This window comes from Neodiprion pinetum, chromosome 3, assembly GCF_021155775.2.
Source record: "Neodiprion pinetum isolate iyNeoPine1 chromosome 3, iyNeoPine1.2, whole genome shotgun sequence".
NCBI classification, from domain to species: Eukaryota; Metazoa; Arthropoda; class Insecta; order Hymenoptera; family Diprionidae; genus Neodiprion; species Neodiprion pinetum.
This window is the reverse complement of record NC_060234.1, coordinates 34,797,009-34,824,463: the sequence shown is the minus strand read 5'-3', so window position 1 is coordinate 34,824,463 and position 27,455 is coordinate 34,797,009. Positions and strand designations below refer to the sequence as shown.

Sequence of the window (27,455 nt, the reverse complement as noted above, 5' to 3'; positions counted from 1 at the left end):
CATAATCCCAACTCGATGTCGGACTTATACACATCGAGCTGTTTATTAGTTTAAATTTCTATTTGGACTGGTTTGTAAATTATTGGTGTTAGTTTGCATTTGAGTTTGTAATGACTGTATCTGATTATTGGTTCCTGAGAAATAAGGTGGTGGATAATTGACGTTTGGTAAATTCATTTGGTTGCTTGTTGATGTTTGAACTTGCGGTTGATATTGCCATGGTGATAAGTTTGTACCAAATTGAGGATTTTGATAAAAGTTGTTTGCAGCATTTGGATAATTTTGTTGCCTACTTGTATTATTTATCTGTTGCTGTTGTTTATGTTGAATTTGCATGTTGTTTACATTATTCACTTGATTGTTGTTACTTTGATTTTGATATTTGTGTTTATTATTGTTTCTTTCTTCATAATTTACATCTAATTGCGATAAAGCTTGTTCTATTATTTTTGTATCCGCCATATTCACAGTTGCTAGAGTATCACGAATTTTATATGGTAATTGTTGGATAATGGTATAGTTTATTTCGAACTGGTCTAGTTTCGGTAATAGGTATTTTGCTTCCTTAAGCTGTTTAAAAAAATATGTTTGAAGTGAACCATCCTGTTGATTATACCTTCTTGAACTCCACCTTGTTTTGACTTTAACTTGGATTGGAATGGAATAAAATTTATTTTTAAAGGCTTCTTTAAAATCATTATACGTGTTGATAGTTTCTTTACTCGCTTCCCACCATATTTTTGCTCTACCTGATAATTTACTTTCGACTATCGACAATTTACACTCTTCCTTCACACATTTTAACCTGAAATAATTTTCCAAATTTTCCAAATATTCAATAGGATTTATAACTTCTTCATCTGTAAACTCGGGAGCTTTGGCATCAATGTGACTTCGTTGCAAACTTACTATTAACTCACTCACCGATATTTGATCGTTATTGGTAACTGGTTGTTGAACTGGATTCTGTATCTGTTGAAGAGCCTGTCTTTGTTGTTCGTTCTGGAGCTTCAACAATGCGACTTCGTTTGCCAGCTGTGCGTTAGTTGCTTGTTGTGCCTGTAGCTGTTCAATCGCATTTCGTAAACCCGCGAAACTCGCCATTTCCTCCTTCAAACGCTCCAGTTCTCCCTCCATCTCGCCTGTATTATTTCGTATTTGACTATTGCCTGCTTTTGATATGTCAGGTTCTGACCTCCTTGGTTTATTTGTGATCCTTGACCTAGTTTTAACAGGTGTTCTTTTAATCGTTGGTGCCATGTACTTTTGAAATTCTTATATTTCTATTTATCGCGTAATATATGTTTCTTACAATTACTACCTAAGGTCAATCATACAAACATTCAACGACGAAGTTTCAAATTTAATCCTATGTTTACTTTCTTTATGTCTAAACTTTATGTTCGGGCGCCATTTTGTAACGGTTTTTTTTTTTTGAGGTTCAACCGATACGTTTTGATTTTATGTTATATTAGAAATCTAGATATATTCAATAAACAAAATACATTAAATCAGGAGGAAACAATGTAGAACACAGATTTATTGAGTTTTGGTATGACCTTTTAAAAGAACAGGCAATCATAGAAAATCTCATTCACTCTTTCATTCACACGTTAAAATTACTCAATGCGATTACCGACGTTTTGTATATAATTATTCTGGTAAAATTTTTGTACCATATTAACGAAAGACTGGCTCTCTTTTCCTTTATGGTTCAAATTTAAAAATGATTCTAGTGAAAGAATGAATCTACTGACAAAGGACTCTAAATTATGGTGAGATTACAATAAAGTTAACAGACGAAGATATAAAATACTGACTTAAGAAGGCTATTACAGATTTGTGGCACAATCCACCTACAAATCAGTAATGAAAAGATGACTTAGCTCGGAATATCTCTGATGAAGCGAGGTGGCCTAACGGCTCCGTAGATGATCATGGATGTTGAAGTTCTTTGATATTCCTTTTATAGAATCGGTCTTCACCGATTATACTGCGTGGTCGTTCGTCGATCAGATATTTGGATTTGTTCTTTAGGCTCACAGGCTCCGAAAGATTGGGATTGCGTTGGGTTACACTTCTTGTATGAATCGTCGTCTCAAATTCCTTTTTTTTTTTTTTTTTTGGCTTGTTTTGTTTTCCCAAATGTTAACGAAATTATAAGAATGTGAATATGACAGGACTAGACTTTATATCGACCGTTCGCTTCGACCCCGGCTCGCAGAGAGAGAGAGTTACACTTATTTCACCGGATAGGTGATCTTGACCGACGTGACACCTAGAGTTAAGCGTTTGCCCTTTATTTTGAAACGTTGTATGTGCTTAAGGCGCGTACATACGAATTACTTTATATTCTATGTGACTCGCATGTAATATCGTTACAGCATGATATATGATGTAAATTTAAAAGCTGTCAATTCATTTTTCACAAACTTCAACGACGATCGAGGGTTACGATCGACTCAACAGTTGGCGAATGTCTGCAAAGCTGAAAATTACTCTTCGAAGAGTAAAGTTTAATCAATATCGAAAAATTTATCGCGTACTGTAAATTTCTATTACATATTGCATAGTGCGTTGAGAATTTTCTCGATATTATTATAAATCGTACGTTTGTCAAAAATCTTTGAAGAGTTATGATATCTACTAAGAATCCCTGCGATACGTGATAAGGATTAATATCAAAACTTCATCTCCTAGGGTGTGTATTGTAAGCGAACTCGTGAAAAAGCATTCGAAGGAGTCGTTGAATTTCATTTTCATTGCGGATTTCATTGACGTTATCGAAATAATATATTGCGGGTGTCCGTTCATCGGATCGATCGTAACTGCACGCGAAACGACGAATTAACCGACTGCAGCAAAAAATCCGTTGCTCCTTTTCGTAGCAGCAACTGCATCCGAAATCTTATCTAAATCGACGTTCGCATTAGCTGCATTGTGGACGGTATAAACTGCGAGATTATGCGAGCAATTCTTGAGTTTGGATCGATTCTATCAATAACAGATCGTCCGTACAGGCTAAACCTCGGGCAAATTACTGCGGGAATTATTCATAAGCCGCGATACGGGTTCGTCTCGAAAAGCACCGCTACATTAGAAGCGCGATCCAAGCGATTAGCGAGACGAGCTATGTGTAACGCGAGTTATACGTGCAGACTTAGGGATTTCGTTCGCACTCCTAAGCGTAAAAAGTACAGTAACCAGGTTTTGCACTTGAGCGAAAAAAGAGACAAGAAGGAACAACGATGAAACGTGAAACCAGTATTTTATCCGTTATCCCGACGAACCTTTCAAATTTTAACGGATCTTCGCGTCTCTAAAGCGATTCGTCTTTCTTGCGTCGCTCTTGACACGTATGTACAATTTGACTCATCTTCACACGAGGATAGATTCTTGATTCAAATGGATAATGGGCTACTTATTTCTGTATATATTTGAATAAATATACCTGAACCTGGAAAAAAGCAAGTTTGGCTTCGTGAGAGTCAATTAAAGCCCCAGTGCTTTACACGCCCGAGGCGAAGACTCGGTCGGGGAAAAAAAAAAAAAAAATGAAAACTGCAAACCATTCAACGGTCGATTGGCCACGGTGAAAAATATTTAGACACGGTACGAAGTACGCGATGATTTTGAAAAAATTATTCTTTAGGAACAAAGGTGGCCTGCGGCAATTGCCAGGCCAAAAGCACAACTTTTTGTACATACGAGTTTATAGTCATCGTCGAATAAAATCAACACAGCGTAAATCAGAGGCTCGCCATATTACTCGTCATTTCACATCGCTAAAAAACTGAATTTCTCTTGCGAAACGAGAACGTTTTAGGTATGAATAATTTACCCGTTTAAATAATTTTTGTAGTTTTTTCAGTGTCAAATCAGAATCAAATAAATTTAACGCTTAAACCTGCCCCATGTATGTTCGTTGTGCGACGTGACGGAATTATATTTTAAACTAGAATAAACAGGCAGTATATAATAATGTGCGGTTTGGCGGATCGTGTTAGTCTTCGTTATAGAAACAGAAGTATAATATTTAATCGCTTATCAAACAGTTGGTTTCGTTTCTCGACTTCGATATCACGCGCGTGTGCTTAATTGCCCGAAATTAATTGGTACGAAAAAAATTTAATTTTTCCATTCCGCGTATAAGAGAAATAATATTGTAGATGAGAAATAAAAGGCAGACTAAAGCAATTATTGACCGATCAGAAATAGCTGTACACTTGTCAGTTGTTCAAGTATCACGCAACTACAGCTGAATGTTACGAATTACTTCCTAAATTCGAAATGATACCGAAATGACGACTCGGATAATCACTTGGAAAATTCATACGTAGGCAGCGAATTGATGTATAATTTGCCTAGACGGCGTTGTATTCCAAAAATTCGAATATCACGCGACGACAGGGCGGGTAAAAATCAATTCGACAACTTCGAAGTGAAACCAATACATATAGATATCGTACGGATACCTGCAGAGCTTGTGTCTCTAAAAGCACCGAGCTTTATACGTTACACTCGCATACGTACGCGGTAAGGCAATTTATTTGTCGGTATTTTAAATTGCAAGGGCTTCTCGATGCTTGTGCAATTTAGGAGCATAAATTATCAAACCATAATTAGAAGCATAAATTACTGTTCACGTTGCATCGATTATATCTGCAGCATCGGAAGAACTGTCTCAGGGTAAAAAAAATACTCCGACTTCAAATTACTGCCAATTCCGGTTACCAACGAATCGATAAATCTTTACCCAAAAGTTACGAGTCGGTTTCGACGATAAGCAGACGAAGAATATTCGAGAGAATAAAGCTCAAGCGTCAAGTGTCCGCCTTAGCGTCAATTAGGGTGATGCTTGTGACGTACGGAACGTTAAACGCCACGCAGGGAATTAAACTGCTGCATGTATAATGCGCACGATGAAGTTAATCAGCTTGTCAAAAACTGCGACGTACTGTCTGAAATTGAATTGCAGCTTTAGGTGATCTATCGGGTGATTAGTGTCGATTGTCAATCATCGCTTGACAATGAAACGTAGAATGTGAGAATTTCTAATGGTATTTGTAAATTTGAAACGAGAAAATGAAGATGCGTCTAAACGCGGGTTCGAATCACTGGCAACTCCGGCGATAACAACCGAATGAATCCAGGAAAAGTAATCGAAACGAAAGTTAAATCAGTTTTCTTCACACGAAAAACAACCGGCGAGAGCCAGTGAATATTAAAAGTTGAGGTGGAAGTTGATTTTTTTATATAATTGATCTCGAAAGTAGAGGCAACCAACATTAAAAAGTTGTTGAGTATGAGTGACGTTGAAGATAAAGTTACTATCGTGGCTGTGAATCAGACGCCAAGCGACGTATTGTATTGACAATAAGTAGCATATGTTTAATTGATTGTTGGGATGGTTTGAGGTGCCGATCGTCAATCGACGTTCAAAAATACCACTAAGGCTAGCCGAACGACGTGACGAATGGATGCTATGGTTCTTTGTATGCCAGGTGTCGACAAGTTCCAGTCGCTTTGCATTCACTCGACGTTGTCGAGAGCGTATAATATAATGGATACAAGGATTTCGTGCGGATTTGACACCCGGTGAAGGAGTCGAAGACAGCACCGAGACTTTATGATCGTTCGCGTCCTTCGCGTTCACGGATGGAACTTCAAGATCGTCGATTCGTTCCGAATTTCACGTTTAAATTCCTTTGCCGGATTTCACTCGATCGCTTTAAAATCGAGGTAAGAAAGTCCGAATGAAATCGCATAAATTTGTTTCCCCAAATAGTTGACTTAAAATTAATCTCTCGGTAACACCTTTGTCGGCTTGGTTTTTTCATTTATCCTCAATTGATCATCTGCGCGACCGGACGCTACGTCCATTTCAATCAATCTACAATTTTATACAGCAGTAGATGATAAATGGCCGAGCAGCTACTCATTAGGACTGTTTAAACGATGTATAATTTCCCAGCTCGTAAAGAGCTGTAAAGTAGGCATTAGGAGTTAAAGCGGCATTTAAGGGCCAAAAATTACGGCCATGAGCGAATTCGATTCGGTGATGCGTTCGTCGTTACGACTCCGAAAGCCTGCGGCGTACTTGAGGATAGAGTGAAATTCATGGGGTGTCGATAAGTTGAAACGTGCAGCCTTGGCGCCTAAGTGATGGATAAGTATGAGCCACGTGAAAGAAGCCTAGTCGGAATTTAATGAAACCCAACTACGAGCGGATATGTAATTAATCGACATCCCGACTCCGCGGATGTTAGCTAATCGCGGTAATTATCATCGAGGTCACGTCTCGAGCAGCATTATCATCAAAATGTCGGATATGTGAAATTGGACAGTTTCCATAGCGATTAACGACACCGATAAATTCCGCAAACGTGCCGATAACTGGTATTGATTGTTAATATAAGAAACGTGTGCATACAAACATTCATTTTTCCACTATCATACCTTTTCCAACAATCATTCCAGCAGCTGGTCATTACTCCTCCTCCTCCTCCTCTTCATCCTCCTGGAAAGCTTACGCCGCTGTTTGCATCGTCTTTGGCATTTTATTCATAAATGTTGATATTTTTTTTACTTCCTTTTCGCGGGCGGCGCCGGCGATTTATTTACCTAGACGGCATAAATTGCACGGCAAGAAAGTGAAGAGGAACAACTGGAATTTATCGAACATATCTTTCGGCGGTGTTGTAACGTCGAGGAATGGCGATGACGTGGAGCGTTTTTGTTCACCTCGAGGTCTGGATTAGACGGCGAGTTTCAGCAGCACACAATCCGCGTTCTACGTAACCGGAGCAAGAGGCCGTACAAAAATGGCAATAACAGTAAAATAAGCCGCTGCTTTTCAGCGTAGGTACGTGAAAATTGGCAATCAAGCACGTCGGTCTTCGTCGAAACAACTCATTAAATTCCAAACTCCATCAGAGGCTGTTTATTGAAGATTCCGAACTCCTGCCAGAAATTCGTCAAACTCGAAGGTTTCGCCGTCCAACGTCGGAGACGCGAAATGAAAATGAGTTTAGTTACGCGTTGAAATTCTCGTTCGAGTGTCGTCGGAGGCGGGAAAAACGGTTGACGTCGAAACGAGTTCAGCAATGCGCAAATACTCGGCACGTGCACAGGTGTTACAATAGTTAGCGAATAAGCTATTCTCGGCGCCATCAAATCGGTTAATTGGCATGAAAAATAAACGAACAAAGATGATTCCGAGGCTATTCCTGCCGATGAAGTTGACTGGCTAGAAAGGATTCACCTCGCGGCCTTGGCCAATGATGAGGATTTTACCGAACCTCTTTGATGAGCTCACGAGACGCGTCATGATCCAAGTGAACATCCGACTCGCGCCATTGCGATTGATCATCAAACGACGGGTTAATTAACCTCTGACCATTTTGCTCTCAGCTGAGCAATCGTGACTGCACCGACGACGGTAGTTTAATTAACTATTGAGCCACCTGCGATACTGCAGTCAACCTCAGAAATTGCACTCGGCGAAAAGTTCTCCGGTCTTCGGCTTAGACTCTCCGTCCACTTTCAGGTTTCCCGGTTACTTTTTCTGTACTTTTAGTTTCCTCCAATTTAGGATTCGCGGACTCCGTACGCCTTGATCATCCCGCCGAGTCGACGAGACGCTTTATTCGTCTCACCGTTTCACGCTGCGTGCCGAATCACTGGGTTTGCGAATCTGGATCTTTGCATTCGCAAACTAGTTTAGCAAGTCTAAAACCCGCTTTGTGCTAGTCGCATATTATTATGCATACTTTGTTGAACGACGAAATGAATTCTATCGTCGATGGCGTAACTTCACGCAATAAGTATGCCTCGAATTTATCCCAAACGAATTTTCATCGCTGTATCAATTCTGAAAATTGAGCATTTTTTGTGTGAAAACGAAGAAACACGCGAACGGACAAAGTGACCAAGGTTTACGCACAGAGAGTATATAATGTATACGTAACGTTGAATTCCCGTCTCGTAACTTCTATTGTTATTCCCGATGGATAATCAACTTAATTATTACTTTATCAACGATGCGATCGAACGAACCTCCTCCTCGTATCTCACCGAGCACCACTCGAATGGCGTTGTTAAAAAAAGGTTACGCTTAAAATCGCTTGCGAGAACATCTCGCTTAAAATTTTCAAATTACTTATCCAAGCGCGGAACTGTTATAATAACTACGTATAATCGACACGTCGAAAAATGTTCGCGATAATTTTCAGGCCTGCGAACTTTAAAGCCACAGTGAGTTATTAGGTACGCTCATAAATTCGAAGTTGCTGCGAGGGCATAATTGAAGCAATAATTACCTTCAACTCGAAACGTGTGCGAAACAAGCGCCGAGTAATTAACCGAATTTATACCACAACGGTAACAAGAATCACCGCTTGTGTTAGCCGGGAGACTTTGAAGTGAAAGAAATCACATCTTCGTGCGGTACTTCGGGCTGAATGCCACGCGTAACTCAATCAAAAGAATAACCTCGTTAGGAACGTCGTCTCGGGAGCAAATGCGGAATAATTAAATTCTTTCCGGAAAATGGCAGGCAAAACCGCAAAATATCGTCGAAACTGTTCGTTCGGCCAACCCCGAGGGGATCTGAAGATTCGTGGATCGATTTCGCAAGATTTTTCTGTGCGTCTTATTCAAAGGAGGAGATTATACGAACTTTTTGACCCCAGCCGTCCGTCAAATTCGCTCTCTTCGCTTTGTGTGTTCCGACCTGTCTTCTGGAGTGCCGGTAAGTAGACGAACACGAAACGTGCAAAGCGCCGACAACTTTCCAAGTTCATGAGATTACTACTCTACTTTTAGATTCGCACTCCGTTCGAGTCTATTCAGAAACAATCGAACGACGAATTGCAAGATTTGAAAGTTTTACCTCGGCCGTAACGTCTTCCGTCTAAATTTCTCGAAGTAGAAAATACCCGCCCACCAATTTGCAGAAGTGTGACATGTACCCGCTACCGCAGCCGCTAGGGTTTCTTTTCTTCGGCACAAAACGGCATTTTGTCAAAAAAATAGTTTCTTTCACGTCCGACAGGCACCAATGAGGTACGTACTAAACGCTTTAAATTGTCGTCCAATTACTTGTGTTTTTCTACAAATCAAAACAGAGACTAAACGGCAGGTATCAAAAATTTTTGTTTGCTCAGTTCAAAGTGTTACGTGTTGCAAAGAACATACCTACTCACGTACACCGAAATTCAAAGGTCTTTGATGAATGAGCGATATTTTCACCTTTCGACAGCAACTTTTACTTTTACCGCGTAATCTCGCTGTGAATGGCGACGTCCCACGGATCGTGATTAACGCCTAATTATCTTTTGAAATACTAATTGAGTGTTTAAAGCGCGGTGAACATGTCCTCGGTACTCGTCGTGAAAGACGAATGAAACTTCGAGCCGCACGACAAAGGATGAAGTGAAAAAAGCGCCGCCAATTTTTTGGAACAACGATATCACATTCTTACTTATACGTGTATTGACGTACCTAAAATATTTTCAAAGACATGCATTTTCAAGCTTTAAGTTCAGCGTAATTCGAATTCCCGATCTGCCTACCAAATTTCGCGTCCAATATCATTGTCTCGATAAAAGGTTCGTTAAGTATTCATGAAATAAAGAAATCGCGCGACATTCTTATTCCGCATTTTTTCATCATATACCTGGTGCAGAATAGCGAGTGTAGTTGGCAAAAAAAATAGAATAGGAATTCCTTGTTCTTATTCTTCTTCGTTCTCCTTTTTCTTTCGGCAATTTCGCACCGTGCCGTTAAAAGTATAATAACCACTTACCAATTAACATTTTTCACTCAGACCTTCTGGCTGTTATTTCCATGCGCCGGTTACGACTAACGTGAATATGGAAAGTGATAAAATTTCCTGCCGCATGAAAATGGCAGTAAAGCTGAGTTAACTCCCGCGTATTTAACGCAACTTGTGGTTAAATTATTCCGTTAGAGTTACTCGATTTTCCCAACCCATCGGTCGGTGCACCTTGCAGGCAAATGATGCACCGCCGATCGAGCCGGCAGCCATCACGCCATTTTCTCGTAAACTACCAGAGCGGTTTCTTTTCTTTCTTCTCGTTTTATTCTCTTCCCTAGTTTCTTTTCACCGCGGAATTTCTTTTTCACCATTCTTTTTTAGCGCAATCCTCTTCTAGTAAGAAATAAATACAGCGCCGCGTATTCGGTTTACCCTCATATTTTCTTCTATGCTTACATTTATTTTTTTTTCCCGGCGTATACTTCTGTATTTATACCAGTGTAGAAAATATTAGATAACGTGTCACACGCGAATGGTTTATTATAACACCGTTAACGTTCTCTAGCTCCATCAATATGTCGTGTCAGCTCTTACGTATTGCAGCAACGTTTCCATATCAACGAGATAATTAATTCTTTTCTTTTTTCTTTTCCAAATCATTAACGTTAGTATTATATCATTTTTATTGGAGATTTTCTCCAGGAAACTCCACTCGTGTTTTCATTATTAACCGCCACTTGGTACCTGTCAGGAATCGATTGTAAAACAATAAAAAATATTATAAATTAAAATCAGATTACGAATTTATACAATTTCAACGAAAAATGTTAGGAACATGCCGCGAAGCTTATAATTTTGAAAGTATGTCGCTTCGGTCTACCGACTTACAATACAACATTACTTATTTATTATTTAACTTCGAATCAATAATATTTGATATTTTCTTTACCACACGAGCTGGAACAAGTTTTATTACATTGTATTAAAAAATTCATTCGCCTTCAAATAAAATTCCATTTAATCTGTAAAAATTTTTAATTACGCACCTCTGAATATAACGTATTGTGCAACATTTTCTTCCAACAATTCTCATTCATTTTGAATTTTAACCTACAAGTAACAGTCGCAGGAAATCGGAGGTCTGGATTGAAAATCGAGAGTTTGAATTGATTAACTGACAGACAGAGAAAAAGTTTGGTGGAAAGGGAGGGAAAAACCGTATAAAAAATGAACAGCCTAATTCGGAACTGTCGGGTAACTTTTTTCTCGTGAAAAAAAAAGCCTTCGATCCCCGGGTACGCTGAATTCTATCGTGAATAACGAATCATGTCGCGTAATGCGCGTATCGAGGACGTGTACCTGTGTGTGTACATGATCAGCGTCGGTATCGAGCTGCACAGGATCGTTTCTCCCCCTGGCTTCGGTCGTTAATTTGTCGTTAGAGTAGGAATGATTTTCCGCAGCCCCCGTCGCTGTTGGGAATAGTTCCGTTTTGTAATTGGACAATGTAACAACGAACACGGAGAGTAATAAATTGGGTCTGCACATGAAGAGCGTGCGTCGTCTAATGTAACCGCGGTAATACCCACATTTTAACAATTTTTTTCCCAACTTCTTTTCTTTTCTTTTTTTTTTTTATTCTCCTTTAAACATTTTTGCATGACCGACACATTCAGACCTGTAGGCAAAACGGCGTCGCGGATAGCCTAAAAGTTCTCTTGGCCAGCTTCATCTACATGTAAATACCTTCGCCTACCTATTTTCATTAGGCACTAACGGTGCTCGATATTTTTCATTTAACTTGAATCACTCTCGAAACCACGAGCTGAAAAACAACAACGAACCGTCGAGGCTAATACTGGTAACCGCAATGCAGGATTTATACATTATGTAAACTAGAACTCGAATCAAACTCTTTATCAGTGAATCAAACATTTTTTAAATTACAAAATTGTATTTGGTTCAATTCGATTGAACTACGTTCATTTTTCTCACTTTAAGTTTTCATTCGTGTACTAATAATACTGATTTTATAGTGAAAATGTTAATTTCGCAGATAAATTGATAATCAGTGACAGAACGCGTGAAATGTGTAGACTTAAAAATGCAAAATATTCATACAGTTCCTGTGTAATGGGTTTATTTGTATTGGCATTTAATTTTCAACACTCGATATAATTCGTAGGTCTGGATTACAGGCTCGATTGAACTCAACGAGGTCATTCGACATGTAGGCACCCGTACTGCGTATACAGGTGTGCATACACATCGCGTGTCTAATAGTATAAAGACGTATGTGCCAAAAAGGCGTAGAATTTTTTTTTTATCGCGGCATTTGCTACAAAAGAACCCAAAACGTATAATTCGACTAAAATGAAGAAAAGGTAAAACGCTTTATGTTTGCCGAACACGCCCTTTCAGCATCAAAATGTATTTTTATTCATCGCATTGATAAATAGCGTAAGGTTACATCCGCCATTTTTTTGTTTTTTTCGTACGCGACGCAAAAACCTTCAACACATAAAGATTTATCGATTTCGGAACGAATTTAAAAATTTTTTTCAAACACTCATCGAAAATTCTGTCAAAAAATAATATCGGATCTAACGGTATAAGGTCTTTGTGGGCACATACAACGTCAGTGAACGTAATTATTTTTCATAAAGTTCGATACGAAAGGGCATAACCGGCAATACTTCCGATATTTTACCGTTAAATGGTCAATTTTTTTAATCTCAACATTTTTGACTGTATCCTCATATTTTTCGCGTAAATACAAGGGGGAAAAATACGCGTGGTAAAATGTCGTATAATGGCGGATACGTCCTTATACCATTAGAGAGGCGATATAATACGTATAATAAAACGAGAAAAATGCGTATCCGTACAGAATTGTGATATCAATTTCAAATGGGATTCCTTGCTGCTGCTGAAACGATGAAATCTGCCGCAGACAAACGCAGAATATTATTCCACGTGTAGCATATCTGAAATAATACAGTCTCGCCTTGAGGCTTATGATACGTACGGGCACCTTTACAGGTGATATACATGTATACATGTACATATGTACATCATGTATAAGAGAGCGACGACCCGGTAGCGTGGGAGGAAATGGTCGATTCTACCAATACATAAATACGTAATGCTAAATATTCCGCCAATTGTGAACGTCTGAAACTCCCCGCCAGCCTTCCTAGACATGTGCCGGTTCGTAGGTCTTCCGTATAGTCTTTCAGAGATCAATACATCTCGCCGATTCTATCGTTATTGTCTCCCGTTCGTCAAACGCCCTTACAGGTTACCTATGTACCGGCATATCGTCGATATTCGTGTAGATATTCTCTGAACTAGGGCTCCGCACCTTTACACAAAGTACGATGTGAAGAACGCCGCGCTCTATTCTCGTCGGGAAAAACATTCCCGTGCTAGCAATATGCTAATTCGAATTATCGCGACAAAGTTTTGCCATAAATTTGAAAAGTGTGAATTTTGCAAATTTCCCGCGTAACCTTGCTGCGAATGACTAAGTGCCGCTTTACACGTGTCGTTTGACAATTTCGGTATAAATCGAAGTGATAATTCAAGCGTAGTATCTACCAGACTCGAATCTGCAGGGTTAACCTCTTCACTCTAGGTTCACCGAATCGTGATAACGAAACATTTATCACCATCTATCGAGTAAAATCGATACGATTGTAATTGGTTAACGAGTCATTACGTGGTAAGGAATTGAAGATAATTTTCTCTGATTGTGAGCGAAATGTTGTTGATGGACAATATACGTACATCAAGGTAGTGTTGGAATAGGTCATATTTCAATTTCTACCGGCTCACCCCCCAAATTGGCTCCACATAATTCAAAACTAATTCTCTAATTTTTTCAAATTTTTGTCTCAACTTTTTATAAAATTTTTATGAAATTTGGTACAGGGAGATCTTTGGTTCGCTGATTACGGGTCTGAACTCAAAGTTTGAAAGTTCAAAGCGGCGGATCCAATATGATAAACAACCCCAAAAGTTACTTAATATTGCCATATTGGATCCATCGTTTTGAACCTTCAAATTTTGGGTTCAGACTCGCGATCAGTGACCCAAGAAACCGCTAGATATCAAATGTGATCTAAATCTGTTCTGTAGATTTGACGTGCCTCTGAAAGGGTTGAATGGAATCCACCCTCTTTGGGGCACGGGTTAGAGTTGAGTTAAAAATCTGCAACAATGAGGGAATTATGTTTGAATTCTTTGAAGCCAATTTGGGGGGCGAGCCGGTCGAAATTCAAAAATGATCATTTTAAGGACCACCCTAAATTGTACATCCATTGACGTATGTTTCTGCAGGGTACCAGACTTCAAAAGTAGATAGACACTTGTCCTAACTACAGAGCTATGTAAGCAGTACGAGGACCATTACGTATATGTAATATCCAGTCGTGGCAAAGGCACTTCAAGTATACCTTAAACGCCCAACAATAGGTGAACATAAAGTGGTGCATCACGGTAGTAAACGTACGATTAACTATGGTAAGTTTGATTGCGGCGTGAGCATATGCAAAGTACACAGACGCAAAGTGCACTAGTCGAATCGATTCCAGCCATTTCCACTGGACGCAAGCTCGATCCGTTGCACGTGGGCAGGTAAAATATCAGATGCACGCCTTTACACTGCAGTTAACGACGGTGTCACCGTGGAACAGAGAGAGTTTGCCGGTGCTTCAAAGCTATCAAAGGCGCGCGTCCGCTCCGCCATCAGGACGTGGTATTAGCAACCGTGTATAAGGGCGTGGAGGGGTGTGGGAAAAAAGTATAAGGTATACTTCCACGAGCCGAGGGTCAAAAGAAAAGAAGCCTGCCTCGGGTTACGAGCGACGAAAGTTGAGCTTTTGTTGAACGACAAACGCCACTGTTGCTTTATTACTGCAGTACCTACACAGTGAGGTAGACCGCTCGTTGTATACAATATGTACACGGGAAGGGATGATGTACGTAGATGTGCCTGTACAGGAACGGGATACCCGAGGTATGAAAAGAGAAAGGAGATGATCGCGAAGAAGGAGCAGCGGGAGATGGAACAGAGACCGGAGAGAAAAAAAATGAGGAATGAGAATCTGAAGAGAGAGAGAGAGAGAGAGAGTGCTTCTCGAATATTGCTACTTTACCTCGACTGCTCGACGACGGTTAAGTTACACCCTTTAAGATCCGACACACCCCCTACCTCCAATGAATTCAGAAACTCGTTTCATCTCGAAGACAGGGAAAATTTTCCGAAGAAGGATTTTGAAAGAACATAAAATCGCGAGTAGTTTTCATTCAGAAGCTCCTTTCTCTCGTTACGAATAAAAATTATTTTCCGTCGTGCTTATGGATATATTTACAAGGACTCGGTCCTACGTAACGACGATCGAAAACTGAAAGAAGAGGAGGAACCCTCTAGACCTTTCCCACAGAATAGTTGACGAAGAAGTTGTCGAGACGTACTGTATTATTAAACGACTGTGCAAGTAGTTGTCGAGCAGGGTGTAAAAAATGATTGCATAAAATTGCATGCGGACTTACGTTATAATTTATGGAATAATAACATATCACCGGTGTCCGGAGATCAGGCCACACATCGCAATCGTCGTAGACGTACGTCGCAGGAAAAGCGGCAGGAAAGACGCAATCTGCAAGGAAACACGAAAAACGGTGATTAGATTTTTACGAGGGAACGCTCGTGAAGAAGGGGTTCATATAAGCTATGGAGGATATAATAACGTAGCTGAGCGTAGCGCGTAACTCAAACTACACATTTGTGCGAGCGAGGCGTATCCCAAGATGGGTTAAACAGGGTACACATCAAGCGGTCTAGGAGAGCCACACAAATCTTGCCAGCGCATGCAAATCACGTGATAAATTTATTTACATTAAACCGTAACGCGGGAGTAGGACTATACGCCCGAAGATAACTGTAAGCGAAACTCTATCCATTACCAACGCTGCAGGGGTTTATAGTTTTGGTACCGTAGACTGAGGCGAAACTCTCTGACGAAGGATATAACGAACCCCGCTTAGTACGTATACGTATATCCGGAGCAATTATGCGGTGCTTGATACGACAGGACGAGAGGGTGCGCGGAGAAATGAAGAGGGAGGAAGGGAGAGAGGGAGAGAGAGAGAGAGAAAAAACGTTGAAGCTACGCAAGCGTTTCGACGTTGCAGCAATCGCTTGCCAATCACTGAACCGACGATCGTAGAACCAACCGGCAAGTTGATCATGACACTCGAGATACGCGTTACAGGCTCCTGATAAGTGTTATACTTCTGGCGCAGCGGCAAAGCCCGACCGTAACCTCGTGACACCGATGAATTATTCTGATCCTTAGAGATCAAAAGTTGAACGTTGAGGGGAATAAAAAAAAGAAAAAAACCAGTATACAAAGAAGAAGAAAAAAAAAAAAAATAAGAGAAGCAGTAATGAATAAGAAAAATGAACGAAACTGAAGGCTATTTCTGAGGTGAAAGGAAAATTGATATTGCTTTTTCTTGACGCGTTTCAAAGGTATACATATACATATATATATATATATGTATACACATATAATATAAGGTAAGGTAAGGTTCCCAGTACGCAAAATGCCTTCAGGAAAATCAGCGTTATATTAGCACCGAGACTCTGTACACTAACGAAAATTGTAACAAGTCAATATTTTTTCTTTTTTTTTTTTTTCCTCACATGTCCTCGAAACTTTCTAAATCCTCGTGAAATTGAAACGAATTAAATTGCTCGAATTCGTGAACTGTTGTAACGCGTGTCAAGTAATTTCTACACACATCGTTCAAAATCATGCATAAACCGCTGCCCACGTGCGCATGCAAACATCAAAATGTTTTGTAACTGAGAATTGTTTAAGTATGACTGGCCTCAATACGGTACAACGAATTTTTTTTTTTCACCATCGCTGCAGCGCAATGTAAGAGTTGGACATAGATTTATTACGAGAGTATTTAAAACGGTCAAGTGGCTCCTCAATTACGATTGTGTAAACGAACTAACGGCTGGAATTCATTTACTTGAGACGTATAATATGGTGTTTTACGTGCGGGTATATATGTGTAATTGAATGTCACTCGGTAGCCTTCGACAGTAAACTTTGTAATAAGTGATTACGCGATGCGGACGAATAATTATATGCTGTTTACGAGATAATCATCGCCAGGCAAAACTACGCGTGTAATGCATTATTCGATTACATTAAATTGCAGAGAATGCTAAAGACACGGAGAATAATCTCTAGGTATTTATTATACCTACGTAATGTAAGTAAGCGTGTCTAATTAGAGTGGTATTAAAGTAAACGATGCAATTCTTGACTCGTCATTAAATTTTTTTTTTTTTTTTTCTCTCTATTTTCGTTCGCAGAGGAAACATTTCCGCAAGCACGCGGCTCGATCCTTTTCAACTTACCGCGAGGCTAACACTTGAGTCCTTGAGTCTGTTTAACTCTCGAGTTTTATTTTGCGATTTAATAAAAATCGCGTTGTATCCAAGCTCTCTAATTTTTATTGACAACGAGATTTATACCGTTGAAAAGGTAACCGTAACGAAATAAATACATTTTTACAAAAATGAATTAAAAATTAGTCAATTTCAAAGAGTTTCAAGTAAATTTCACTCAACGGTTGTACAACGCTTCTCAATGCTCAACTTCTTCAAGGCAATTGTCGATCTTTTAGAAAAAGAATGATCGACAGCTTATGATGATTTTTCGAGGGAACGAACAATCGTGCAACGTATAAATCATTCATAAATCTGCTCGAACGATTCATCAGCGCGGTTTTAATACAGGCGTCAATTGCGCGACATCTGCAAGAGGCGATTACTGAATTCCCGTCAATTACCGAACACGTTATTAGTGCGAAGGTGTGAAACGGAGGCGAAAATACCCCAGACATCGATAATTATGCGGTCTGTGGTGGAAGCTAACGAACGAACGGATTTGCAGCCGCAATTTTGCGGCCGGAGCGCTTTTAAAGCGGGGAAAAGAAATTCGAGGCGTTGGTGGAGAAAAAAGAAGCAGCGTCGTGACGCACTCACGGATTCGTGGTCTGCAGGTTTGCAAAAAGCATTAAGCCCGTGACCGCATACCGAACGAACTTTGAACCCCCTGAAAGGATTACCAGTAAACGACCAGCAACGACGATTCACCTGAAACAACGCGAACTCGCGGCTAAACGCGGCGAAACGACGCTGGTGCAACAAGGCTGGCCGAGCGGCCGGTGCTACGTCGTCTCTGCTAACGAGGGCCGTTAGTTTTAACAACAATTGCAACCAACGCGCCGGAACACGCGCGCCTCTCTCCGCCAACTGAACTGCAATTGCGAACCAGATGGGCCAACAAATTACACCCTCTGATGCAGTTCCGTCTTTCCGGAGAGCAAATAAACGCGCAAGCGCCGAGCGTTTCGGTCCTTACGACCGTCCAACTTTGAAAATTTACACACGTACCGGATATAAATCCCGCGGCATTTTAACGACTTGTAATTTTGCCGCTTGCGCTGACGAGAACGAGAAAGAGAAAGAGGAATAATAAGTCTAGGGGAAAAAAATTTTTAACACAGATCGCTCGTAACCGATGGAATTCACTGAGATCCTGTCTGTGATCCGATCAAATAGTGTTCCAGTTTTGTTAACTCATCGTTGAACGGTGTCTCCAATTATACAATTACGATAAATCGATTTTTTATGCCTAATTTTTTTTAATCCGTCAGCAATCTATTTTCCATTGCAGTAAATGCGACAACTGGGGTCAGTTTCTGCCTTGACCGTACATTTGTTAGATATGTTGAAACGGTCAGTGACCAAAGGCCGCTTGAGAATTTTTATCGATCTATTGCGATATATCTTATTTTAAATTAACAATTGAATAATCACGGGGTGTTCTTGAATGTTGAAGCACACGGAGCACATGATGTTACTCGCAAAAACATTGGATGAAGTACGAATCGAAGGATTAAAGGAAGTGGAGAAGAATATCGATTATACCCATCGCTGCATAAGTTGGTGAAAAGTTGATGTAATTTGTTTGTCTCAGGCGGCTGGTTGGTTCATTCATCGGTGCATTCACCCTGAACCCAATGAATTGTAGAATATACCAGAAACGGTTTATTCTTTCGCGTTTAGAATCAATCGGCCGATCGACTGTAAAACCAAGTTTCACAGACGAGCTCGCAATTGGCGATGGTATAGGTGAACTTTCATGCGGGGCTGTAGCGGCATGGTGTTATTTATGCACACCTCTGCAGTACGGGTGCGCATTTCTCTACGTGATTCGCGTACCAAATGGGTTATAGAATTTTTCCAAAGAAACACCTGATACGTGGATAATCAAGTTATTTGTCATCCTGGCTCTTGCAGTTTGGAAAATTATTCGTTTTTAGGTTCGACCAGATATTAACGAAGTCCGTTCCCTGTAACGGATTGAAGTACCTGGCATACCCTGGATTCGTGGCGGTATACAGCGAGGGTTGCAGGAGGCAAGGGGGGAGGGGGAGGGGGATTTGATAAAGACTATAAATAAGTTTATTTTCTGGTGTCGGCGATGTGTCTCGTGTTTTTGGAAAGTTTTCTTCGGCATCGGAACTTTCGGTAAATTCAACGCGAAGCGACGGTGCTTTGGCCCCTGGAACTTTTCACTTACTGCAAAAGTTTGTTCATTTACCGCCTCCGGCTGAACGCAATACATCTTTTCTCCTTATAAACGAAAAGCTCGAAGTTTGCCACGCGGAAACCGATCATCTCTGCTTATCAGCGATAAACTGATAAAATACAAGAAGTATAGACGAGAAGTGATAGGAGAAATGCTCGACAGTCACTTGACCGAAGAGAATGAAATCCACTTGAGGAATGAGGCGAGGAGGAGAATTAATTACCAGGAGAGGCGACGACAGCTGACGATCGCGTTTGCCAGGTGGCGTGTAAAACGACGCCTCGTGAAGAACGGTAAGTCGAGACGCACATGCGGCGCATTGAATCTTTGACCGTGCATCCGCCAAGAGGATGATTCGAAAGACATATGAGTGAAAAAAAAGAAATCCAACAACGAAAGCAGTCGCAAGCACTGTGCGGTGATCCAATTATACATGTCAGGATGGAAAAATTCAGAATATTTAGGGCTGCGGTTGATTTATCGTGGCTTTGCGATGATGAAAATACGACCTGAGATGCGAAATTTGAAAAATTAACACGCTGTCGATAAGTTTACGTTTTATTTCGATCGAGATTGCCTCTCGAAAATCTGAATACACGGATGACTACGGACAATCGTTGAAACGGAAACGAGGAATATCTGAAACACCGGCGTCGTTAGAATCTCTCAACGGAGGTGGGGGGATTACTTTAAGTCGAGTAGGGTCGGGAGGAAAACAGCTTATGGGTATAATAAAAGCAAGAAATCGTTTATACACGGTTAGCAGCTTAGGTTTGAAAAATAGAAACACTCACTCCTGGCAACGGGTTAAGTGTGACTCGACGTCGGCAGACATCTGGAAACCCAGAGGCGACATTACCAGACGATTCTGCATCTAAACTGCAGCCGAGTTTCTATGCGGTGAGAGCTGTAGACGGACGAGCAAGTGTCTCAAGTTACGGGCGCGCATACGGGAGTACGTGTAACATTTTCTCTCGCGGTATGCATGTACGCGTTGCATGTTCCCAGAGAATATACGCGGCTCGCTGTTCCAAAGCGTACGTACCTGGGGTACAAGACGAGAGTAGCGCGCAAGGATAGTCGTGGAAAACCGACGTACCTAGATGTCTGACCGCAGGTGTGACTGGGATTAGCGAGGACTCGAGTTGGGTTATCAGCTCGGACGACAAAGCTGGCGTTTCGAAATACGTACGGCGAAATACACTTTGCCCCTCTTATCGCAGGGTTTACAGAGATCTGCGCGTAGATAAACGGGTGTATTAATACTGATACCCAAGGCTCTGGGAATCGGGCTAATTTGTCCCTCGAGAGCTGTCCCTAATTTTCGAACCGTGTTGATCGGCCGAACGGATAGGGGTAAAAGTGAACGTCAACGAGGAAACGGCGGTTACGATGTGCAAATTTTTGTAATTCTTGCAAGGTGCAATACAGGGGATGACGCGAATCGTGGCATTTCCCGTTCACGCTGTCGCGAGTAACTCGCGTATCCTACCGAGACATTTCGGAACTCACGCTTCGAAGTGCGGTTATAAGCATGGTCCGGCAGAAAGTCTGAGCCGTTAAGAACATGTGGCTGACTGAGCAGGAGGCAAAGAGTGTAACGATTGCGAAGCGCCTCGAAGAAAAGAAATAACGAAGCCCGGTGGGAGTTCGAAGAGTAAACCACTTCAGCGGCAGCCCATTACACAGAGTCAACATGCCGCGTATACTCCTCTCTTGGAACTCCGGATAACCGCTAATAAGAGCCGTACATTTTATTGCCGATGAGGAAGCACAGCCGAGAGCTGGAAATTGAACAACAGCCAAACCGAGAACTGGGGGTGTGATGGAGGCCACGGCGAGTCAATTTGTCGAAAGGTGGAAACGATCGGCGTGCAAATCGAATCTCTCGATGTTCGGTACACCGACACGCATCTCCAGCAGCATATAACGAGTGATGATAAATCTTCGGGTACGCACGACGAGACCGTTAACCACGTCCCATTTGGCATCGATCATAGCCGACAAATGGTTGAAGCATCGATCGTTCCTCGATGTATCGACGATGGACTGTCCCTTCCGGTTTACCGACTGGACGTATCGTCACGCATCCGGCAACGTATCGATATGAACCTCCGTCCATGGAGGAGAGTCAAGATATGATATTTACACTCTCTCCACTTCTGAACCGGAAACTGACTCAACCGCAACAAACTGCGGCGAAACTGCAGCGGTCTGTGCGCACGTTTTCTGACGGATAAAGTGCGCCATTTACTCTTCGCCCTGGCCGACCTTCTTATCCTTTATCTGTTACTTTTTCTTTTCTTTTCTTTTCCTTCTTTTCTTTTATCTTTCCGGGGCGACATACAAGACGCCGGAGACAAGAGAGTGAAATAAAAGAAGCACGGTGTATTTATCTCCGTGGGTTTTTAACACTCGGGAATTTAGAGGTAGTTTCAAGTTTTTTACGACAGCTTTCCACAGTCCACAAGTTGCAACTTTGTCAGATAAACCTGATCTCTCTCTCTCTCTCCTCTCTCTCTCTCGCTGACTCTCCCTATCCCTCTATTTTCTTCTATTTTAACCTATATTGTTTTTACTTTTATTTTTATTTTCACTCATTTTTACCTGATTGATTTATTCATCCATTTATTTACCTGTTTATTAGTTTTTTCTTTACTTACTGTCCATTTTAGTTCTATACATCTTTATCTACTGTTGTCTCTCTTCTTGTGTTATTCCCACAACTCTGGTTTTAATTTTTATTCTAATTTTGTGTTTTAATACGGGTTTCATGTCATACGTATGTTACATATCCTAAGGGGACTTGTCCCAGGACGAACAAATTCCTCTCTCTCTCTATATATATCTCTACACCCTTCTCTCTCCCTCCGTTCACTTCCTCTTCTTCTTCTCCTTCGTGTTCCTCTCCTCGAGTCCTTTCCTCACTTTCTCCTGCCGAGCCTTATATACATACATATATATATATAGATATATATACATATATATATATATATCGAAATTCCTACCAAATTCCTCCGGCACCCCGCGTCGCCTGTCCCGCGTTGTCGTCGAGACGTGGATTTCTCGCGAGAGAGTTCGCAAACGTTTGTCTAGCTCGCTAATTTCGCTCACAGAGTTCAAGCTCGTAATTTTCGCAGACTATTAGAGATTCTCGAAATTATAGTAATCCCCGGAGAGGGAATTAATTTCCCGCGGCCTTGATCCGTGCCCACGCTCAGACCAAATCGTGCGGCCAGTTAAGCTTTTTGCCCTCGTCTAGACTCACGTATAATATTTATCCAAAGCCTTTCGGTCAAGCATGCGGGGTATTCCTTACCTGGAAGGTTAATTGAAAATGTAAATTGCTCGTAACGTAAACCAGATATTTAAAAATTTTTGTTTAGTTCGAAAAACGTCGAACGCTGAAACGTTGACCACCATGACGCCAAATTATCACCTAAAGAGAACCTAATCCTTCTATTTTGGTAAGCTCTGCGTCTGTCTTTGATGGTTTCTACCGAAGTACCTACAATTATGGATACATGACGTCGTCGGATGGTGTGAGAAGTGCTCGTAAGTTGGTGTAATTTTCACCGAATAGAAAATCACATCAGAAAAAGATTCGAGTGTCGTTCCTGACGTAGACGTAGGTAGGGGAGGTGTGTGTATACAGTCCGGATTATTTACGATGCAAGATCGAAAGGACGCTAAATCCTATCGGGCTTTCATCCTTCACCAGAGCGACAGACGTGGTGGCCGAACTGTACAGACGGCTACGAGGCGAGGGCAAGAAATGGGATTGTTTTCTCGACGGGAAAAGGATAAGGAGAAAGAGGAGGAGGAAGAAGATGAAGGAGAAGACGAAGAAGAAGAAGAAGAAGAAGAAGAAGAAGAAGAAGAAGGAGGAGGATGAGGAGGCCGCAGCATTGTGTTACCTTGTGAAAGATGTATAATCGTGTAAGTGGGACGTCGCTGGGCTTCGCCCATTTCCTGCAGGGATCTCCGCTCCGCACGAGTTGCCTATTCGTCATTTCAGACGAATCGCTCCCACAGGAGACTCCAATTCGTCCTCGATATCACTTAACTCGAGCCAATGGAAAAAGATTTCAGATGATTCCGAACCACCACGGAGCAAAGAACAATGTATTTATCTGTACAACCAGCCACTGCAGCCAGAGAGGGAGAGAGAAAAATAAAGCCTCACGCCATCCCACAGGGCAAAGCTCGTCGTTTCTGCCGCACAGGGTGGCGATAAAATATCAAACTCGTTTCATTTCTGACTCATTGTCGCTTTGATCGCCGAAAAATATCATTTTTTTCTAAACATTCTTCCTAATTGGCTGAGAATTTTCAAGCTTGTAACCTTTCAACGTATTATTGGGGGAATAATTAATTGTGAGAGTCTGTGATGTTCCCTTTATGCTTCCTTGGGAACTTGATTTTTTTTTTTTTTTTGCTAGCAATGAAACGTAATACGGTTTTTCTTTCGCTGTTCATATTCTACTCTTGAAATTCAAAACGTTCCAAGAATTTTATAATACTCAATTTTTCCGATACTTTCTCATTAGCGGAGGTATTTATCAGAGGCATTCAATTTCTGAGCTAACCCTGTCACTGTAGCGGCGATACCGATTCTTTGCCAAAATATGAACAATATCCGTGTAACAAAGAGCTGCGAGAATGCGAATGGGTACACGATACAGCCCATTATTCTTCAGGGGTTTCTCAAAAATAAAAGACGCAGCTTTTTACATTGTGGGGTATATTTATTTAGCGAATTTTCAAGCGTTATTTTGTCATGCCGTCGCGCGACCCATTATACGCTCGATAATAATGTGCCGAGCGAGAAAATGATCAAATTTAGCGCTAATTTTATTCCGCACTGTTTAAACCGTTCCCAAGCGTCGTCGTCACACACTGACAATTTAATTACGTTATTATATCCAGCCTGCAATATCTGATCATCGTTGCTGCATAATTATTATGCTCTAGCACGATATTTGTGTAGGTAGTATAGACTGTGTCAAATATCAACTCGACGAAGTATCTCGTATGAAATTATTTATGTGCATAGAACAAGGCGCAGGGATAGAAAAAAGCGTAAAAATTGCCCAAAGGAAAGAAAAAAATTTTTGCGCAGGCGAGTATAAATTTATGTATTCCGTGGTGAATATATAAGGGGTGTGGGTGAAATATTGCTCGTATACAATATCTAATACTGTGTAAAATAATTCTGCATATATAATACAGAATGTTATACAAGTAAGAAATTCCAGTGAAAAAACGGACCGATCGTGATTCGAATGAAAATGAGGTAAAAATCGAAGTGCCTGAGGTTTATAGACTCTCCAATTTGCATTACGCTAATCATTTTGCATGCTAGAAATTCTCAGGTACGTATGTTATATACGTGGATTGGAAATTGAAAATTTTATTGTATAAAAAAAATAATCACATCGACTTTCGACATCGACTCGTTTATGGAAACGTCCGAGACATGCCTTAAGCATTGCGAAAATAATATACACAAATTTTCAGAGAACTTTTGACGCTTTTCAAGTCACGGTGACCCGCAGAATCCGAATAACAAAACACAGAGTCGGATTATTTACTGCATACAGCATAATTGGGCCTTCATTTGTCGTTGAAAAAGAAAAAAATGAATCGTCCAGTATTACGCGGTTTTATAATTTACAATGAAACGACTAATCGTACACGTGAAAGTCACACCCAACATTTTATAATAACAAAACACCAACTTATCGTGTCATTATTTTTCATTTCCTTATTCACTCGTAGCAGGCTGTAATTCCTCTACCGATAAAAGTGGGTAAATACACTTCTCCGTGCAAATACGCACAGAAATTCATGAAACCCTGATGAAAAGTTTTAAGAACAAAACAAAAGAAACGAGATTAAAATATTTATTTCACTCTGCAGCGGCGTGGCGATACCTTCCTACCACCCTATAGATGAGATCTCGACGCGGTGCAAACGGTGGAGAAAAATGAAACGAAAAGATTGGCAAAGTCGCCAACGCGCGGTTGGAAGAGTACAAGGAAGGTATAAGTTGGCTCTGTACACAGCAGCAGCTGCAGAGCGAGAAGAGGAAGCAGGGAAGAAGAAGAAGAAGAAGAAGAAGAAGAAGAAGAAGAAGAAGAAGAAGAAGAAGAAGAAGAAGAAGAAGAAGAAGAAGAGGTTGGTGCAGAGTATTGGTATGTTGAAAGGTGGAAAGGAAGAGAGAAGCAAGGCAGAGAGGTAAGGAGGAAAGATGGGAGCGCGGAGAGAAAGAGGAATATTGTAAAGTCGATTTGGCGCACGTGGAAGGAATCGGGAGATTTTCATGCAGCACCGAAATACGGACAATTTATTTCCAGAGACGAAGATACGCCTCGCGTGACGGACGAGAGTTGCAGCGAGGTGCAGCGGAGGTGGAAACGCGTCCGCCTCCGAAGATTCTTGAAAAGCTCGATCCGCGATCCGCTCGAATGGCGAAGCCGGAGGCGCCGATCGCGGGTTTAATGACGATAAGATCTCTTATACTGTCATTACGTTAGTCTTTTAACGAGGCCGCCTCGCCCCGGCGCTATTCATATTTTCCTCAAACCGGTTGGGGAAGGAGGTGAGATCAGTTAAGCTCGCCTAAAGAGGGATGCGGGAAAGAGGAATAAAAGAGCGTTGCAGAGGACGGAAGAGAAGTGGCTGGAATCGAGGAGGATAAACTCCCTGTAATTCATATCTTCACCGATTCCGTGTTCGTAAATTTATGGTAAACAGCGATCGTGAAGTGAGTGAAGAAATTTCATTAGCTTAATTTGAAAAACCGTAGCTTCTACACGTTTATTTAACATCGTTTCAGACGAATATTCGAACTTGTTTTTTTCATCTAGACGGCAATAAACTGAATTAACAATCATCGTAGGTATTAATTCTGTCAGATTTTATGCTTGATGAATAATCTGGTCGTAAAATATACGGTGAAACGAAGATCAAACTGTTTTCGATGAGCACGCGGTTCGGTTAGATTCATATCTACCCTGGAAGTGAAGAAAAAAAAATATCCTTCCGGGTGCTACGTAAGCAGAACAGGAAATCGATCTGCTGGAAAAAAATGACTGAGTTTGTTAGCGAAATGGCTTTGAATTACAGCTGGCGTACTTGACGTAATTATTTTCTTGCCTTATTAAAAGTTGTAATAGACGTAAAAGCGGTTTTATTTCGTTACTTATTTTATTTATTTCGTTTACTTGGTAGAACTTGGTTACAGCTTGTGAAGTAACTACTGGAATCAGTTGAGTGAATCAACTATTGAAATCTTGTTTATTTATATAAGAAATAATAGGCAAGCGACAATTTATTCTTGAGAGTCATTCGCTATCGTTTATTTCAAACGATCCGGTTAATCGCAGGAACGGTTGCTAAATTGATTGCTTTATTTTTTGCAACAATTATAACAGTATTGTAATTATTACGATGATCAGATACTTGGGCAATTAAAGAATGACCCACTTTTAACTGACATTCAAATTGTCATAATGTAAATCAGTTTCTTTTAAGATAATTCAGATAGAAATTCGAAAGTGCAGACGTGAAAATTAATTCAGACTAGAGATGAATAGAAAATTCTTTGCCCGTTACCAAATCCATAACTACGTGAAATTGCTTGTTATTATTATTGTCATCTTCACATCAGCACGGCTTCATTTCGTTTCATTTTTAAGCCTAATTAATTTTGACGTTTACTCAGAAATTGACATATTTTTACCATCTCTCAAGACAAACTTGAAATATTATTCGAGCAAAACGAAAATTGAAAACGAAGAGAAAATGTCCTATAAAGAATCTTTAATAACTGAATATTACACCGTATAAATAGAATTCTTTTACCCGTGAGAAGATCCCGTTCATTATTTTACTCCTAGCTATACGATATACCGTCTTCTTGTTACACTTCATAACAATTACCCGCTTATAAGCTGCGCGCGATGCAGCATGAGGTGTAATTA

At 40.7% G+C, this 27,455-nt stretch overlaps 1 protein-coding gene and 1 long non-coding RNA gene across 2 annotated transcripts in view; one reads left to right on the top strand and one right to left on the bottom strand.

Moving 5' to 3' along the window:
* LOC124213814 (uncharacterized) overlaps positions 1-15,405 on the bottom strand; it is an 84,724-nt gene extending 69,319 nt beyond the window's left edge. The window contains exon 1 of the mRNA XM_046615472.2: positions 15,338-15,405. The gene's annotated coding sequence lies outside the window, so the exon portion shown is untranslated. The remainder of the gene's footprint in view (positions 1-15,337) is intronic.
* LOC124213816 (uncharacterized) lies at positions 8,589-27,295 on the top strand. Its single transcript, XR_006881985.1, has 3 exons — positions 8,589-8,752; positions 8,827-9,066; positions 25,390-27,295. It is a non-coding gene; the product is annotated as an uncharacterized lncRNA (long non-coding RNA).
* Positions 27,296-27,455: the final 160 nt, after the last annotated feature.